A 20734-nucleotide genomic window follows, 5' to 3' on the forward strand; every position below is an offset into this window, starting at 1 on the left:
TTTTTTATTTTTTTATAACTAATAGGATATTTAGTGAAAGCACTGAGTAAAACGTTCACCACCTTTCATACGTTCACCTCCTGTAACTCGATCAAGGCATCTAACCAATATCGTCGCCGTTGATTTTTCTTTAGAATCATCATCTAGTAGACCAAGTACTCCAATTCAAATTTTCGATAATCCATTTTTTGAACCCGACCTCACAATTGAGAGTCCGGAGGATATTCAAAGATAATTCAGAGATCCTGAACCACTAATTATTCCTCCTGAACCACAAATCATACAACCAGAGATTGTCGTGGAAGAAACCATTAAATCAGAATCCCCTAGTGATTCAGATTCAACAAATTCAATCATGGAAAATTAGCAACCTCTAAGTATGGAAGATCGAATGAGAGCTACACGCACGGGCCAAGGTCATGCAATTACTCAACCAGACATTAATGCGCCAGATTATAAAATCAAAGGACAAATCCTACACATGATAACTAATCAGTGCCAATTTAGTGGTACGCCAAAAGAAGATACAAACGAACATCTTCGTACCTTTAATAGGATCTGTACTCTATTCAAAATTAGAGAAGTTGAGGATGAACAGATCTATCTCATGTTATTTCCCTGGACTTTAAAGGGAGAAGCCAAAGATTGGTTAGAATCGTTACCTGAAGAGGCGATTGATACATGGGATGTTTTAGTTGAGAAATTTCTTAAAAGATTCTTTCCGGCATCTAAAGCCGTGAGACTTCCAGGAGAAATTGTTACGTTCACACAAAAGCCAAATGAAACTCTATATGAGGCGTGGACAAGATTCGGAAAGTTGTTGAGAGGATGTCCTCAACATGGTTTAGACACTTATCAAATAGTACAAATATTCTACCAAGGATGCGACATTACTACACGAAAAGACATCGACATAGTAGTTGGTGGTTCCGTTACGAAGAAAACCGCAACTGAAGCTTACAAAATTATTGATAACACAGCCTCCCACTCACATGATTGGCATCAAGAAAAAGACATCGTTAGATCATCTAAAACGGCTAGAGTCGATTCTAGCCATGACTTTGATTCCATTTCCGCAAAGTTAGATGCTTGTGAGAGATGAATGGAAAAGATGACTAAAGATATTCACGCAATACGAATTAGTTGTGAGCAGTGTGGAGGATCACATTTGACAAAAGATTGTCTCAGTATTGAATAAACAATGGAACAAAGAGATAATGTTTCATACATGAACCAAAGGCCTGGAAATAATTATCAAAATAATTATCAACCGCTAAGACCAAACTACAATCAAAATCAGAATTATAACCGAAATGTTCCATACAACAACCAACAAGGTCCTAGCAATCAACAAGTATCTAATAATACATACAACCAACAAAGACCTATTTTTTCAAATAAACCACCACAAACCGATGATAAAAAGCCAAATTTAGAAGATATGATGTCGAAGCTAGTTGAATCTCAAACGCAGTTTTTCACATCTCAGAAACAAACTAATGAACAAAATGTTCAAGCATTTAGAAATCAACAAGCTTCAATCCAAAATCTGGAACAAGAAGTAAGTAACCTAGCAAGGTTGATAGGTGAAAGAAAATCAGGGAGTCTACCTAGCGATACAAATGCTAACCCCCGGAATGAAACAGATAAAGTCATTACCACAAGAAGTGGTATTACACTTAAACCACCTAAAATACCTGTAATTTCTGATGACTCTATTCCTACTCCACAAGCACTACAGCCTAAGCAAGAGAAGGAAATAGAACCGGTAGTTGAAAAAGTTAATGAAGATAACACAGTTAAGGCAAAGCCTTATGTTAAACCATACCAACCATCGCTTCCTTACCCGAGTAAAATGAGAAAAGAAAGACTTGAAGCCGAGCAATCTAAATTTTTGGATATGTTTAAACAAATAAATGTCAACCTTCCTTTCATTGATGTGATTTCAGGAATGCCAAGATATGCTAAATTCCTGAAAGATCTAATCACAAATAGAAAGAAAATGGAAGAACTCTCGGCTATTACAATGAATGCTAATTGTTCTGCAGTGCTATTGAATAAGCTACCAGAAAAACTCTCTGATCCAGGAAGTTTCACAATTCCATATTTTCTGGGTAGTCTTAGTTCAATAGAAGCACTGGCAGACTTAGGTGCTAGTATAAATTTAATGCCGTATTCACTATACGCTAAACTAGACCTCGGAGAATTGAAACCAACAAGAATAAGCATACAACTAGCCGATCGATCAGTAAAATATCCTAGAGGGATATTGGAAAACATGCTAGTTAAAGTTGGTACTTTAGTATTTCCAGTAGATTTTGTTATTCTGGACATGGAAGAAGATTCTCGAGTTCCTCTTATATTAGGAAGACCATTCTTAAACACGGCTAAAGCAATAATAGACGTGTTCGGTAAGAAACTGACCCTAAGTATAGAGGACGAGGGTGTTACCTTTTCTGTTGATAGAGCCATGCAACAACCGCAATCTACAGATGATACATTTTATTATATTCAAACTATAGATTCACATGCAGAATTGTTAGAAGAATTTCCAGAATTACAAGGAACAGGAGAATGTTCTTTAGGGGAAGGAACTGAACCAATTGATGAAGCTGAAATGTTAGCTACACTCATAGCTAATGATTACGAACCAACAATAGAAGAACTTCAAATGCTAAAAGAGGAAGACAGATATCGATATAAATCATCGATAGAAGAACCACCGATATTAGAGTTACAGCCACTTCCAAACCATTTGGAATACGCTTATTTACATGGTGAATCTGAATTACCTGTAATAATATCGTCTTCTCTTACGGAAAATGAAAAATCTCAACTTATTTCTGTGCTAAAAGCTCATAAACCAGCTATTGCATGAAAGATTCATGACATTAAAGGCATAAGTCCTTCGTATTGCACACATAAAATCCTTATGGAAGAAGGTCATAAAACATATGTGCAACACCAATGAAGAATAAATCCTAATATGCAAGATGTTGTTAAGAAAGAAATTATTAAACTTCTCGATGCAGGTTTAATTTATCCAATCTCTGATAGTCTATGGGTAAGCCCAGTTCAATGTGTACCTAAGAAGGGTGGCATGACTGTCATCACAAATGAAAAAGATGAGCTTATTCCTACTAGGACTGTAACGGGATGGCGTGTTTGTATTGATTATAGAAAATTAAATGACGCCACCAGAAAAGATCACTTTCCCTTACCTTTCATTGATCAAATGTTGGAAAGGTTAGCTGGGAACAGTTACTATTGTTTTCTTGACGGTTTCTCCGGATACTTTCAAATTCCAATCGCACCCGAGGACCAAGAGAAAACCACATTCACGTGACCTTATGGTACTTTTGCTTACAAACGCATGCCATTTGGACTTTGCAACGCCCCTGCAACCTTTCAAAGGTGCATGATGACCATTTTTTACGACATGATAGAAGAATGCATGGAAGTTTTCATGGATGACTTTTCAGTCTTCGGTGATACTTTTGAAACATGTCTAGTTAATCTTGAACGAATGCTTATTAGATGCGAACAATCAAATCTAGTACTTAATTGGAAGAAATGCCATTTCATGGTTAAAGAAGGCATCGTTTTTGGTCATAAAATTTCAAAGGAAGGAATTGAAGTGGATAGAGCTAAAGTAGATGTAATTGCTAAACTTCCACATCCCACTAATGTTAGAGGAGTTAGGAGTTTTCTAGGGCATGCCGGTTTTTACCGACGTTTCATAAAAGATTTTTCTAAAATTGCCACTCCTATGAATAAACTCCTTGAAAAAGATGCTCCATTCATATTTTTAGATGAATGCATCAAATCTTTTAATATTCTTAAAGAAAAACTCACTAATGCGCCGATCATGATAACTCCAAATTGGAATCTACCATTTGAACTCATGCGATGCAAGTGATTTTGCAATGGGAGCCGTTTTAGGACAAATGATTGAAAAACGATTTCAACCTATTTATTACGCTAGTAAGACGTTACAAGGAGCACAAACGAATTACACAACTACTGAAAAATAACTCCTTGCTATTGTCTTTGCTTTTGACAAATTTCGTTCATATCTCGTTCTAGCTAAAACGGTGGTCTATACCGACCATTCTGCTCTTAGATACCTATTTTCGAAACAAGATGCCAAACCACGATTAATCCGTTGGATCTTACTCTTACAAGAATTCGATATTGAGATCCGAGACAAAAAGGGAGCAGAAAATCTCGCAGCTGATCATCTTTCTCGTCTTGAAAATCCTGAATTAAAAGTTCTAAATGAATCGGCTATACAAGATAACTTTCTTGATGAATATCTTTTGAAGATTGATTATATTGAAATTTCATGGTTTGCAGGCTATACAAACTACTTAGTATGTGGATTCCTTGAAAAAGGGGTGTCGTACCAAAAACGAAAGAAATTCTTTAGTGATATAAAACACTATTTTTGGAAAGATCCACATTTATTTAAAAGTTGTCCCTATGTAATAATACGCCTATGCGTATTCGGAGATGAAGCTAGTTAAATCTTAAACCATTGTCACACAGGACCAACAGGAGGGCATTATGGGCCTCAGCTTACAGCAAGAAAAGTCTACGATGCTGAATTCTATTGGCCTACAATTTTCAAAGACGCACACCTTCTTTGTAAATCCTGTAATGCAGGTCAAAGGGCCAGAAAAATAAGTCAACGTGATGAAATGTCACAAAATGTCATTCAAGTATGTGAAGTATTTGACGTTTGGGGTTGATAATTCTAAAAACGAACATATATTTCATAGCATTATTCCTCAAGGAAGACAAGCTTTTAGTTGCAATTGTTCTATTTACAAGTGATATTCGTTTAAATAATAAAAGGTGAAGACAAAAGACAGATTCGACGAATTGAAGATGCAAACGATCAAAAAGCTCAAAAGTACAAAATACAATCAAAGTGGTTCTAATTATTGATAAGAAACGTCTCAAAATTACAAGAGTACAAGATGCAAAACGCAAAGTACAAGATATAAAATTGTACGCAAGGACGTTCGAAAATCCAGAACCGGGACCAAAGCCAACTCTCAACGCTCAACGCAACGGACTAAAAATTACAAGTCAACTATGCACATAAATATAATATAATATTTAAATAATTCTTATAATTATTTATATATTATATTTATATATTAAAACGTCGATGTGATGACCCGAAATTTTTTGACTTATTTAAACCAATTCTCTATACGATTTATTATTTTAACACATTAAACAAAGTCTGTTAGATTGAGTCTCAAAATTTTAGAACTGTTTCATATATACAATTACCTTTGATTACTCTCGACGATTCATGAACAATTATATGTATGTATATATATATATATATATATATATATATATATATATATATATATATATATATATATATATATATATATATATACAAGTAAAAACGACTTTCCTACAGTAAAACACTATTTGCTACAGTGAAACCGTATTTTGCTACATTGCTACAGTGAAACGACTTGCTACAGTGATTTGCTGCAGTAAACACTATTTGCTACAGTAAATACTATTTGATGTCGACGAACTAGCAAACAAAAACGGAAAAGGCGGTCATGCGATCGCATGGTAAAAACACTGAAAACTCATGCGATCGCATGAGCTACAGTAAATCGAAAAGTACTATAAAAGGCCAGTTTGTTCGACGATATACTTCATATTTTATTTTCATATGTAATTTAAATTTTAATTTATAATTATAATTATAATTTTAATTTAAGTTTAATAATAATAAAGTATATTCGAGGGTGTTTTAATTCGGGTTTCAAACCGCTTTAATCCAAGGAAATATTGGGTATTGTTCGGGGTATTGTTCTTGAATCCAAGGCCAATCATACAGTCGTCTACCATCATTACGTCTACGCAATTTGCCTACAATATTGAGTCTCAATATTGAACTGTGAGTTATAGATCCCTTTTTAAATACTTTAAATATTTTTGGGCTGAGAATACATGCAATTTATTTTAAACGCAATAAGACACAAGTACATACTAAATTCTACACTGAGTTAAACCGAAAATCCCTTAGCTTTGGTAACTAGTAGCTGCCAGTACATAGGATATGGACTGGTGGGCGCGAATAATTGTATATGGATCCATAGGGCTTGACATCCCCGTCCGAGCTAGAGCGCTAGCCTTTTAACGGACGTATGTTATTTGAGTTTAAGACACGTTGGTTTGCGTGTATTTAAACGAATGGGGTAATTATCACTATAGCGTTAAGTTTAGTTACCAGGGTGCTTTATTACATAGAATCTATTGATAAAGTTTTGATGAAATCTTGTGGTCTATCTTTATATACTTATGACTCGAGCAATTAAACCTATAACTCACCAACATTCGTGTAGACTTTTTAGCATGTTTTATTCTCAGGTGTTTAGACTGCTTCCACTGTGAGGTGCTTGTTGACTGCATGGAGTCTCTCATGCTTTGTATAAAGTTTATTGCATTCAAAATAAAACTGCGTTGTGTAATAAATAATTGAACTGTGATGTCAACCTGTAAATTAAAGACTTATGTATTTTGGAGTTTTGCTTATATCTAAGCACTCGTCCACATGTTTATAACTTTCTATGTTTAGAAAGTCGCTTATTTTAATGAATGCAATATTTTATCAAAACGTATCATATAGAGGTCAAAACCTCACTGTGGAATCAATGATTAACGTGCAGCGTCAATACCGATTTTGACGGGTCGTTACAGTTGGTATCAGAGCATGAGGTTATAGGGAACCAGAATTTGCATTAATGTGTTTAACTGGTTATTGTTAGGATGCATTAGTGAGTCTGGACTATGACCATATCTGTTTTTAGCGATTCTTGCTTATCATTTTGTCAAAAATATTATATGTGATATATTTATATGCTAACGTAATTGTTGTTTTAATTATGTGATAGATGACTTCTTCTAATCCTATCATTTTGTATGACTCGGAATCGGACACTGAATCTATTCTATCCACAACTGAAAAGGGCGTTCCAATACCTATTAAAGAAGAAATTGTGTTAGCCGGGGAATCTCAACTCCCGGTAAACCCAGAGGAGGTTCCAGCACCACCCAACTTTAGTTTTTCGGAGCCACAGTATCGTTGGCATGGACCCATGATCCCTGGAGTAAACGAGGATCGTCCATTTCTAAACGAATATGTACATTGGTCCAGATATACCGCCGACAGGCGGGTTGTGCCGATTACGCCTGGCAGATTTCGGTTCATGACCACCGGTACATATTCTCGCGGTTCGTCATCATATTCTCCTACACATGACTCAGACAGTTCGTCATCAGACGAGATCAGTAAGGAGGAGGATTTCGCTAATGAAATAAAAGAGGTCACTAAGGAGAAATTCCAACTTGCTATAGATAATAAAAACAACCACAATAATAAAAAGTCCTTAATTATTAAAAAGGAACAGGACCATTCGATCCGTAACCACCCTTATTGTATTAAACCCACTGAGGCAACGGGTACCTCAAAACCCCAACCAAAAATTAAATACACTGCCAGAATGTCTGTCGGACCATGTGCACACAAACAATTGGCAGAGAGAACCAAATGGGAAGAAGTTTCTGATAGTTCTGAATAAACGACCTCGCAACCATAAATCTTCCATGCGATATTCTATTGCTTATGTGTGCTACTCTATCTTGTTATGTAGAATAATCATATGTAAAATATCGGTATTGTATGGTATTGTATTATTTTGGTTTATTAATAATAAATGCATGGAATGATTATTTGTATTATTACTACTTCTTATTATTATTATTACATAATAACGTAGTAACTCACTATAATTTTTCATAGTGGAATATTATTAGGATTTTAGTAGTTAATTCCTTGTACTAGCTATTATGTATGAACTTAACGGGTAGGTAATACCCTAGAAATAATTATAAAATGCTAATAAGAAGAAAAGGCTTTTATAATAATCGGTTCATATTATTAATATGCTACGATTAACTATTGACAACTCATTTTACCTATAATATTCTATATGATTAAATTATATCTGTTGTGTTTATTGAAGAAACATGTCTCAAATGTCGGATGCTGAGTTTGAGCAACTAGTCGAGAAACGTGTGAATGAAAGAATTACTGCAGCCGAGGCAGCAAAAGCAACAGCCGAAGCAGCATCCAAAGCAGCAACCGTAAACACAAACTCATGAAACAGATGCTCATACAAAACTTTTCAAGGATGCAAACCACAGACGTTTAGTGGAACCGAGGGACCAGTCGGTCTAACCCGATGGTTTGAAAAGATGGAGTCCGTTTTCAAAATCAGTAATTGTGCGAACGGAGACAAGTCAAAGTATGCTTCGTGCACGTTGCAAGACGGTGCACTTACTTGGTGGAACAATTATGCTAAAGCAGAAGGAATAGATACGGCATATGATATCTCTTGGGAAGAACTGAAAAGATGCTAATCGAGGAGTACTGTCCTCGAAACGAGATCAGAAAAATGGAATCTGAGTTACGTAATCTGAAGGTTTTCGGCGCGAATCTCAATAACTATGAAAAGCGTTTTATGGAACTAGCCTTGTTGTGTCCCGAATTGGTGCCAAACGAGAAACGAAAGATAGAAATGTATATTGACGGTTTATCGATCAATATCAAGGGAAATGTTACATCGTCCAAACCGAATACGATGCAGGAAGCCATGACAATGGCACACCAACTCATGGACCAGATCACAGAGAGTTTGATTAAGGCACCAATTACCGAAGTCAAGACAACTGAAGGAAAGATAAAATGGGAAGACTATAAGGGCAAAAGTACTCAACTGAAGAAACAAGAAACTTTTAAAGGTAAACAAGATGGGGCAACTGCTAGTCCAAACTATAAGGGACCCCATCCATTCTGCAAAAGATGTTACACACATCATGCAGGTTATTGCCAAGTGGTTTGTGATAAGTGCAACAAGAAAGGACATGTGGCGAAAGATTGTTATGCCACCGTTTCTGAAGTAAAGACAAAACCGACCGATGTCAAGAAATGTTTTAGATGTGGGAAGTCTGGTCACTTTATAAATCAATGCCCTGATAAGGAGAAGAACAAAGAACCCGCACGTGGGAGGGCATTTAATGTTAGTACCAGTGAAGCACGTGAGGATCCTAATCTTGTCACGGGTACGTTTACTGTTAATAATCAACTAGCTTCTATTATGTTTGATACGGGTGCTGATAGAAGTTATATGTGTAAAGACTTCAGTTCTAAACTAAAATGTGCATAATTGCCTCAAGACGATAAATATACTATTGAATTAGCTAATGGTAAACTGATAAAAGCCGATAAAATTTTCCATGGTTGCGAAATAAATCTCGCTGGTGAAACCTTCAAAATTGATTTGATACCCGTAGAATTAGGAAGTTTTGACGTAATCGTTGGCATGGACTGGATGTCCAAAACAAGAGCGGAAGTTGTTTGCGCTGAGAAAGCAATCTGCATCCCTCGTAAGGATGAAACGTCATTAATAATTTATGGGGAGAAGAGCAACTCAAAGCTGAACTTTATCAGCTGTATGAAGGCCCAGAAACTTATAAGAAAAGGTTGTTATGCTATTCTGGCACACGTAAAGAAGATCGATACTGAAGAAAGAAGCATTGATGACATGCTGGCTGTAAGAGAATATCCCGGAGTATTTCCAGAAGAATTACCGGGGCTACCTCCACACAGATGTGTAGAATTCCAGATTGATCTCATACCAGGAGCCGCACCTGTAGCCCGATCCCCATATAGACTTGTACCTTCAGAAATGCAAGAATTACAAGACCAGTTGCAAGAATTATCGGACCGTGGATTTATTCGTCCCAGTTTTTCACCTTGGGGTGCTCCTATTCTGTTCGTCAAGAAGAAGGATGGATCTATGAGAATGTGCATAGATTACCGAGAATTAAACAAATTAACGATCAAGAATCGGTACCCATTACCGAGGATTGATGATTTGTTTGATCAATTGCAAGGATCAAGTGTTTATTCTAAGATTTATCTACGCTCCGGATATCATCAGCTAAGAGTGAAGGAAGAAGATATTTCTAAAACCGCGTTCAAAACCCGTTACGGCCACTATGAGTTTCTAGTCATGCCTTTTGGATTAACTAATGCTCCAGCAGTATGCATGGATCTAATGAATCGCATCTGTAGACCGTATTTAGACAAATTTGTCATTGTTTTTATCGACGACATATTGATTTACTCGAAGAACAAGGAAGAACATGAGCAACACTTAAGACTGGTACTAGAGATACTCAAGAAAGAAGAATTGTAAGCAAAATTTTCGAAGTGTGATTTCTGGTTACAAGAAGTACAATTTTTGGGTCATGTTGTCAGTAAACATGGAATTAAAGTTGACCCTGCCAAGATCGAAGCCATTAGTAAATGGGAAACACCGAAGACTCCAACACAAATCCACCAATTCTTAGGTCTTGCTGGTTACTACCGAAGATTCATTCAAGATTTCTCTAAAATCGCCAAACCCTTAACTGCATTGACTCAAAAGGGAAAGAAGTATGATTGGTCCACGGAACAAGAATCCTCATTCCAGTTATTAAAGAAGAAGTTAACGTCTGCACCCATTTTGTCATTACCAGAAGGAAATGATGATTTCGTGATCTATTGTGACGCTTCGAGCCAAGGTTTAGGATGTGTATTAATGCAACGCACAAAAGTTATCGCATATGCCTCACGGCAACTAAAAATTCATGAAAAGAACTATACGACGCACGATTTGGAACTTGGAGCAGTAGTTTTTGCACTCAAAATATGGAGACACTATCTATATGGCACCAAGTGTACAGTGGACACCGACCATAAGAGTCTTCAGCATATTTTTGATCAAAAACAACTCAATATGAGGCAACGTCGCTGGGTAGAGTTGTTAAACGATTACGATTGTGAAATCCGTTACCACCCCGGAAAGGCTAATGTTGTAGCTGATGCCCTAAGTCGGAAAGAAAGAGTAAAACCTCTTAGGGTCCGAGCTTTGAATATTACAATTCGTACTGATCTCACAAAGCAAATTCAAGCAGCACAGTTAGAGGCTTTAAAAGCAGAAACCGAAAAAGGCGAAATGAGCAAAGGGTTAGAAAAACAACTTGAAGTAAAAACCGATGGAACCCTGTATTTTGCTGGTAGGATATGGGTACCAAGACATGGTAACCTAAGGCAACTAGTACTGGATGAAGCACACAAAACGAGGTACTCAATTCATCCAGGAAACGGGAAAATGTACCACGATCTCAAGAAGTTCTATTGGTGGCCTAATATGAAGACAAAAATTGCTACTTATGTAAGCAAATGTTTGACGTGTGCAAAGGTCAAAGCTGAGCACCAAAAGCCGTCAGGATTACTGCAACAACCGGAAATTCAGCAGTGGAAATGGTAAAGAATAACCATGGATTTCATTACGAAATTGCCAAGGACTGCAAGTAGTCATGATACTATTTGGGTGATAGTTGATCGTCTAACTAAATCAGCTCACTTCCTACCAATAAAGGAGACAGACAGTATGGAAAGATTAGCACGCCTATATTTGAAGGAAGTAGTTTCCAGGCATGGTGTACCTATCTCCATCATATCTGATCGCGACACCCGATTCACATCACGTTTTTGGCAGTCATTACAAAAAGCATTGGGAACTCGATTAGATATGAGCACTGCTTATCACCCACAGACTGATGGTCAAAGTGAAAGAACAATACAAACATTGGAAGACATGTTACGGGCATGCGTGATTGACTTTGGAACCAGTTGGGATCGACACTACCGTTGGCAGAATTTTCATACAATAACAGCTATCATACGAGCATCAACGCAGCACCATTTGAAGCACTTTACGGTAGAAAGTGCAGATCTCCTATCTGTTGGAGTGAAGTAGGAGAAAGACAACTTACTGGACCAGAAATTATTCATGAAACCACCGAAAAGATCATTCAAATACAACAGCGATTGAAAACGACCATGAGTCGCCAAAAGAGTTATGCTGATGTAAGAAGAAAACCGTTAGAATTTCAAGTGGGCGACAAAGTCATGTTGAAAGTGTCACCCTGGAAAGGCGTAGTACAATTCGGTAAACGAGGAAAGTTAAGTCCTAGGTACGTAGGACCCTTTGAAATCACAGAAAGAGTTGGAACAGTTGCTTATCGATTAAAGCTACCGCAAGAACTTAGTAGTGTTCACAACACATTTCACGTGTCAAATTTGAAGAAATGTTTAGCGGAAGAGGATGTCATAATTCCTCTTGACGAAATACGAATCAATGATAAACTCCATTTTATCGAAGAACTTGTTGAAATCATGGACCGTGAGGTCAAACAATTAAAACAAAGCAAAATACCGATAGTTAGGGTTCGTTGGAACGCAAGACGAGGACCCGAGTTTACTTGGGAACGTGAAGATCAAATGAAGCAAAAGTATCCACATTTGTTCACTGATATCGCTCATGAAAAAGGTACTACTCAAAATTTAGGGACGAAATTTTCTTTAACGGGGAGGTACTGTGATGACCCGAAATTTTTTGACTTATTTAAACCAATTCTCTATACGATTTATTATTTTAACACGTTAAACAAAGTCTGTTAGATTGAGTCTCAAAATTTTAGAACTGTTTCATATATACAATTACCTTTTATTACTCTCGACGATTCATGAACAATTATATGTATGTATATATATATATATATATGTACAAGTAAAAACGACTTTCCTACAGTAAAACACTATTTGCTACAGTGAAACCGTATTTTGCTACAGTGCTACAGTGAAAACGACTTGATACAGTGATTTGCTACAGTAAACACTATTTGCTACAGTAAAACACTATTTGATGTCGACGAACTAGCAAACAAAAACGGAAAAGGCGGCCATGCGATCGCATGGTAAAAACACTGAAAACTCATGCGATCGCATGAGCTACAGTAAATCGAAAAGTACTATAAAAGGCCAGTTTGTTCGACGATATACTTCATATTTTATTTTCATATGTAATTTAAATTTTAATTTATAATTGTAATTTTAATTTTAATTTAAGTTTAATAATAATAAAGTACATTTGAGGGTGTTTTAATTCGGGTTTCAAACCGCTTTAAGCTAAGGAAATATTGGGTATTGTTCGGGGTATTGTTCTTGAATCCAAGGCCAACCATACAGTCGTCTACCATCATTACGTCTACGCAATTTTCCTACAATATTGAGTCTCAATATTGAACTGTGAGTTATAGATCCCTTTTTAAATACTTTAAATATTTTTGGGCTGAGAATACATGCAATTTATTTTAAACGCAATAAGACACAAGTACATACTAAATTCTACACTGGGTTAAACCGAAAATCCCTTAGCTTTGGTAACTTGTAGCTGCCAGTACATAGGATATGGACTGGTAGGCACGAATAATTGTATATGGATCCATAGGGCTTGACATCCCCGTCCGAGCTAGAGCGCTAGCCTTTTAACGGACGTATGTTATTTGAGTTTAAGACACGCTGGTTTGCGTGTATTTAAACGAATGGGGTAATTATCACTATAGCGTTAAGTTTAGTTACTAGGGTGCTCTATTACATAGAATCTATTGATAAAGTTTTGATGAAATCTTGTGGTCTATCTTTATATACTTATGACTCGAGCAATTAAACCTATAACTCACCAACATTCGTGTAGACTTTTTAGCATGTTTTATTCTCAGGTCCTTAGACTGCTTCCGCTGTGATGTGCTTGTTGCCTGCATGGAGTCTCTCATGCTTTGTATAAAGTTTATTGCATTCAAAATAAAACTGCGTTGTGTAATAAATAATTGAACTGTGATGTCAACCTGTAAATTAAAGACTTATGTATTTTGGAGTTTTGCTTATATCTAAGCACTCGTTCACATGTTTATAACTTTCTATGTTTAGAAAGTCACTTATTTTAATGAATGCAATATTTTATCAAAACGTATCATATAGAGGTCAAAACCTCACTGTGGAATCAATGATTAACGTGCCGCGTCAATACCGATTTTGACGGGTCGTTACAGTCGACAAGCTTGAAAACAAAAATATGTGAGCTGGTACCTACCCCCATGCGATCGCATGTCCTGGAGGCACAAAAGCCATGCGATCGCATGGCACCCTTTTTCAGCTCTGGTCCTATAAATTTCGCAGTTTGGTGATCGAATTCAACATCTCTTTCTTTCCTTTCTATCATACGTAAAATATATATATATATATATATATATATATATATATATATATATATATATATATATATATATATATATATATATATATATATATTATAATTTTAATTTTAATTTTAATTTTAAATTCTAATAATAAGGATATGATAGCGAATGTTGTAAGGGTGTAAGTAGAAATTCTGTCAGTGTAACGCTACGCTATTTTTAATCACTGTAAGTTAAGGTTAATGTTATTTTTAAATTAATGTCTCGTAGCTAAGTTATTATTATGCTTATTTAAGATGAAGTAATCATGATGTTGGGCTAAAAATATTAAGATTGGGTAATTGGGCTTTGTACCATAATTGGTGTTTGGACAAAAGAACGACACTTGTGGAAATTAGATTATGAGCTATTAATGGGCTTTATATTAACTAAATGATACCTCGTTAATTTAATATATAGACTTATAATTTGACGTATTTATATATAACCACATACGCTTGACTGGGCACGGTGGGCGGGATATCTATAAATACCAATAATTGTTCATTTTACCGGACACGGAACTGGATTAATAGTTAATAGACTTGTTGAAACAGGGGTGGATTACATTCAAGGGTAATTGGTGTAATTGTTAACAAAGTAGTAAAATCTTAGTTTACACGCAGTCGATAACCTGGTGTATTCATTAAACAAAGTATTAAGACCTTGTTACAATTCGAATTCCCAATTAGTTGGAATATTTGACTTCGGGAATAAGAATAATTTGGCGAAGACTTCCGCATTTTATGATTATGACTGATGGACTATTATGGACAAATCCGTATGGACATATTGAATAATCCAGGACAAAGGACAATTAACCCACGGGAATAAACTAAAATCAACACGTCAAACATCATGATTATGGAAGTTTAAATAAGCATAATTCTTTATTTTCATATTTAATTGCACTTTTAATTATCGCACTTTTATTTATTGTCATTGTATTTAATTGCACTTTTAATTATCGTACTCTGGCCCGAAACCTTAGCTCATGCGATCGCATGAGCCCGAAGGCAAATTCTCATGCGATCGCATGAGAGTCTCTGACACGCCACATTTGACTTTCCACTGCAATCATTACGGAGTAATCATTATTATTATTATTTAATCAAAACCCTAATTAGGTTTAGTGTATTAATTTAATTTTTATTTTAGTTTTTGTATTTAATTTGTTTTTTATATTTAGTTTATTTAGTTTTATTAATATATAAAATTAATAGTTTTATAAAATAAATAATATAAAAATAATATTTTTATAAAATTGTACTTTTTACAACTTTTATATTTTTATATTTTGTTTCTTTTTATTTGTTTTAGCGTAATATTTGTATTTTTCGCTCGTATTTAGTTTTAAGACATAGTATTTGCCATAGTTATTTTTATTTCTAGATTTTTAGGCTTTGCCGTAAAATCCCTTAAGTGCTTTTTCTTTAGACTAAGATTTAAGTGCTTTAGAAATTTGCGACGCCGTTTTTAAATTTTAGTACCTTTTTAAGTTATTGTCATTTCGTATATAGTTTTTCTTTTAAGCTTTAATATTTTTAGACGCAATTTTTAATTCTTAGTTTTTAGTTCCTTTTTAAGTTTCGACGCGCTACTTTCTTATTTTTATTTTTTGACGCCTTTTATTTTTCGACGTTTTTCGACGCGCTCTTTTTCTTTCTTATTTCTGGACATTCTAGTTTTTAGGACATAGAATTTTTCTATTTCTTATCTAAAATTTCTTTAAATTTCAACGAAAAAATTATTTTAAGTGGTTAAATTGATAGACATCAAAATTTTCTGGTTCGTAGTAATAGTTGGATTTCTACGTGGAAAGGGTTATTGGAGCCAAACAGTACTCAATTATATTGAGACCAAACGAATCCTGCCCCTCTGCTGCATCTTTTGGCTATTCGAAACGTGGGCAAATTCAGAAAAGTCTATTAATTTGATAACTTATATAATTTTTCTTATTTTTATAACTAATAGGATATTCAGTGAATGCACCGAGCAAAACGTTCACCACCTTTTCTACGTTCACCACCTGTAACTCGATCAAGACATTTAGCAAATATTGTCGCCGTTGATTTTTCTTTAGAATCGTCATCCAGTCGACCAAGTACTCCAATTCAAATTTCCGATAATCCATTTTTTGAACCCGACCTCACAATTGAGAATCCGGAGAATATTCAGGGACAATTCATAGATCCTGAACCATTAATCTTTCCTTCGGAACCACCAATCATTCAAACAGAAATTGTTGAGGAACCAACCATTAAATCAGAATCCTATAGTGATTCAGATTCAACAAATTCAATTATGGAGAATCTGGAACCTCTAAGTATGGAAGACCGAATGCGAGCTAAACGCACTGGCCAAGGTCACGCAATTACTCAACCAGACATTAATGCGCCAGATTATGATATCAAAGGATAAATCCTACACATGGTAACTAATCAATGCCAATTTAGTTGTGCGCCTAAGGAAGATCCAAATGAACATCTTCGTACCTTTAATAGGATCTGCACACTATTTAAAATTCGAGAAGTTGAGGATGAACAGATATATCTCATGTTATTTCCCTGGACTTTAAAGGGAGAAGCCAAAGATTGGTTAGAATCGTTACCTGAAGGGGCGATTGATACATGAGACGTTTTAGTTGAAAAATTTCTTAAACAATTCTTTCCGGCATCAAAAGCCGTAAGACTTCTGTAAGACCCGAATAATTGAAGTGTACACATGTGTATATAAGTGTATTGTGCGGTACTCGAATCGGGGTTTGGTTGTATATATTTTAAAAAGGCAAAAGGAGCTGGACTGGGAGAGTTGCGCGCCGCGCGGCCTGGTGGCGCGCCGCGCCATCTGTCTGTGACAGATTCTCTCTTTCTTTTAAATTAGATATTTTGAGGGTATTTTGGTAAAATCACTTGGAGGCCGGATTTAATGCCTTAGATCAGTTTTGGGGAGTTCATTTACTCCTTCCACAACTACCAACACTTATCCAAATCAATTCTAGAGAGAGAGTGGCTTTTAGTGAGGGAAACCCCATTTTGGAGAAGAAGAAGAAGGTTTCTTGCTTAAGTCCAAGCATTAAAGTTGTTCGCCTTCCCTATAGCTTCGTTGTGATAGTTGTGGTATGCTCTAATCTTAATTTCTTTGTTTAATTTGATTTAGGGCTAGGGTTTGGGGTGAAGATGAACATAAAACCCATTTTGTTAGTGTTTTGGGTGTTCTAGGGTAATTTGAGTCATGTAGACTCAATATTGGGTTAACTAGGGTTTGGAAGAGTTAATTGTTGTTAGAGAACCCTAATTAGCTAGTAAAATTGCTAGAACACCATGATTTATGTAAATGGGTGTAAATGGGTTAGTGGTTGACCCAAAATGGGTAGGTTGACTTTGAAAGTGTCAAATGGGTCAAAATGAACCTAAGCTAATTAATATGTGTGGTTGAAGCCTAAAACTAGTGTTAAAATGTGTAATGAACCTACTTTGGTTAATGATAGGGTTTTGTGATGAGTTAACCCGATTTTAGGGTTAAGGGTGCAAATGGGTCGGATTTGCACCATGGGTCAAATTAACACTAGGAGTGAGCTTTAGAGTGTTGACCAACTCGAGTTGTGATTTTGATATTGTGATAAATGTAATAGGTGCGTTACATTGAAGTGTTCAAGCTCGGTTATCTTTCACCAAGAGATTTTGAGGTGAGTGGAATAATTATGCATTCGTGTATATGGCGTGTTTATTTGTGGGTGTTATGGTATGAACCATCGAGCCGGTAGTACCATAGCATGTGTGTAAATTGATGTGAACCACGAGCCGGTAGCATCGAGTGTGAACCACGAGCCGGTAGCACTATAAAATAATTGATGTGAACCACGAGCCGGTAGCATCGAGTGTGAACCACGAGCCTGTAGCACTATAAACAAAGTGTGAACCACGAGCCGGTAGCACTATAAAAGAGTGAGACTCAATGCGTATGGTGTGAACCACGAGCCGGTAGCACCATAGCGTCATGGTTAACCATATTAAGATTTGTTGATATTTAGCATGCTAAATTATTTATGGTTGTGTTGAGTATATGCTAACTCGGTTATGTTATTGTATGACTTGTTAAGTGTTTGAGGTTGATGACATGCTTTTGTGTTACACGTTTCGTACGAGGTATCTTGTGTTGTGATTGCAAATAGATGGGCGATATATATGTATGTGTAATTATTGCATTCACTAAGCTTTGCTTACCCTCTCGTTGTTTACCACTTTTATAGGTTCGGTGTTGGACAAGGGTAAGGGCATCGTTTTGGACTAGGGATCCCGCTTGTTGCTAAGGGACGCTTTTGGTTTTAGTAGCTTCGGAGTTTGACCGATAGTTGGGTAGTTTAATCCCAAACGCCATGCTCATCGTGTAGTTTGGAACTTAAACTTTTTGGTGGTCGAAACTCCTAAATTGTACTAAACTTGTAATTTGGGTCGTGTGGGCCCCGCTTGTAAAACTTTAATTTTATGTTTGAAACATGTTAGTTTTACATATTTGGTTGTATGGTAAAAAGCGTTTTGTCTAAAAGTGCCGGGAACTAGTCAATCTTTTCGCGGTTAAAAGTCCCGGGGACAGCCAGATACGGCGCGGCGCGCGGGCCATATGGCGCGGCGCGCCGATGGTCTGCAACAGAATTTTTTTTTTTTATTTCGTATTTTCACAAGGTTTTGTCGGGTGTTGGTTTGGGTTGTTACAAGTGGTATCAGAGCATGGTCTAAGGGATTTAGGTGACTTGAGATAGGCGCCTAGACTTAGACTTTTGTGTGCGTGATTATGCGGGACTTGTAGGACTTTGGGTCGGATCGGAATGATTAGTGCATAGGTTTATGTGAACTAATCATGCGCTATTTGTTTGTGTTGTGTTTAGCAATCATCAAGCGAGATGGACGTTGTACTAGCGAGTTAGCGCGACGTGCTCGCATAGTAATGACTAGCTACCATTACTACGGGTGCAAATCGGGTCAAACAAGCAATGTACGACGATTGTTAAGCGAGATGGGGTAGTGAGGCGTATATGTATGTAATTGTGTATATTTGCCCTTTCGTTTCGTGGTTTAAGCTAATTCGTTTTATAGAATGAAGACGAGAAACAGTCCCGATCACGATAACGGAAGTACAAGTGAAGACGCCGAGTTCTCGACCAAGGTCGAGGCCGTCTTTAAGAAGTTGAAATCGGATTTTCTTGCGGACGTTCGAAAGGTCTTCCAAGAGTCGGTCGATGGGCAAGTGACCGAAATGATAAACGAACGAATGAAGGCCACTATTGAAGAGGCCCTTGATGCTAGAAACGTTTATCCTCGAGGTGAAGGGGGTGATGGAAAGAGAGACTTCCACTACAAAAATTTTAAGGATACTCAACCTCCGACGTTTAATGGGGTGAGGGATCCGTTGAAAAGTACTTGTTGGATTTCGGACATCGAGGGGGCCTTTCGTACCGCGGAGTGTCCTCCCGAGAAGAAGACGAGGTTTGGGTCTAGCATGTTACGTGAAGAGGGCAAGTTGTGGTGGGATGATAAAATCAATTTGTATGGCGAAGAGCAATGCATGGACTTGACATGGGAGGAGTTCAAGAAAGAGTTTTTCAAGGAATACCGAACTTCATCCGATCTTGATCGAATCCGGGACGAGTTGCATCATTTGCAACAAGGTTCCATGGATTTAGTTACCCTCAAGTCTACATTCTTGGCAAAGACTCGTTTTTGCCCGGAGTATGTGGGTGATGATCATAAGCTTATGAAAGATTTTGATCGTACCTTGAATGCCGACTACAAGAGCAAGATTAGCCGGGGTATGGCTAAGACTTTTGATGAATTGTTTGAGTTGGCTCGGGGTTTTGAGCCGGAGGTGCCTAGGAAGAGTGATTTTACTTTTTCGAAAAGGAAGTTTGAAGGATCGAGCCATTCGAATTTTTCAAACAAGAAGTCCAAAAGAGGCGCCGAGAGCGTTAATAGTGCGAAGAAGGGTGGTTCTGGGAGTTTTGGACCCACTTGCTTTAATTGTAATCAAAGAGGGCACATGGCTTGCGAATGTCCTAAGGCGTCGACCAAGGTTACTTGCTTTAATTGCGGCAAAGAGGGGCATAAGAAGCCGGAGTGTCCCGACTTGCGAAATGATAATGTGAAAAGGTTGGAGAGGGCGGCGGGTACGGCTAAAGGTCGCAACTATTTGATGACTAATGATGAAGCCAAACAATCGAACGAAGTTGTCTCAGGTACTTTTATGGTTAATTCTAATCCGGCGAGAATTCTTTTTGATAGCGGTGTAAATTTGTCGTTTGTTACTCCTAAATTTGTGCCTAAACTTGATAGACCGTTAGCTAAGTTAAGTCGTCCGGTAGAAGTCGAAATAGCGGACGGCAAGACGGTGCTAGTGGTTGATGTGTGTAGGAATTGTGATGTTGTTTTTGGTGCCGAAACTTTTAAAATTAATCTCATTCCAATGACCTTGGGCGATTTTGATATTGTCGTTGGTATGGATTGGC

The sequence above is a fragment of the Rutidosis leptorrhynchoides genome, chromosome 4 (genome assembly GCF_046630445.1).
Source record: "Rutidosis leptorrhynchoides isolate AG116_Rl617_1_P2 chromosome 4, CSIRO_AGI_Rlap_v1, whole genome shotgun sequence".
Classification (NCBI taxonomy): domain Eukaryota; kingdom Viridiplantae; phylum Streptophyta; class Magnoliopsida; order Asterales; family Asteraceae; genus Rutidosis; species Rutidosis leptorrhynchoides.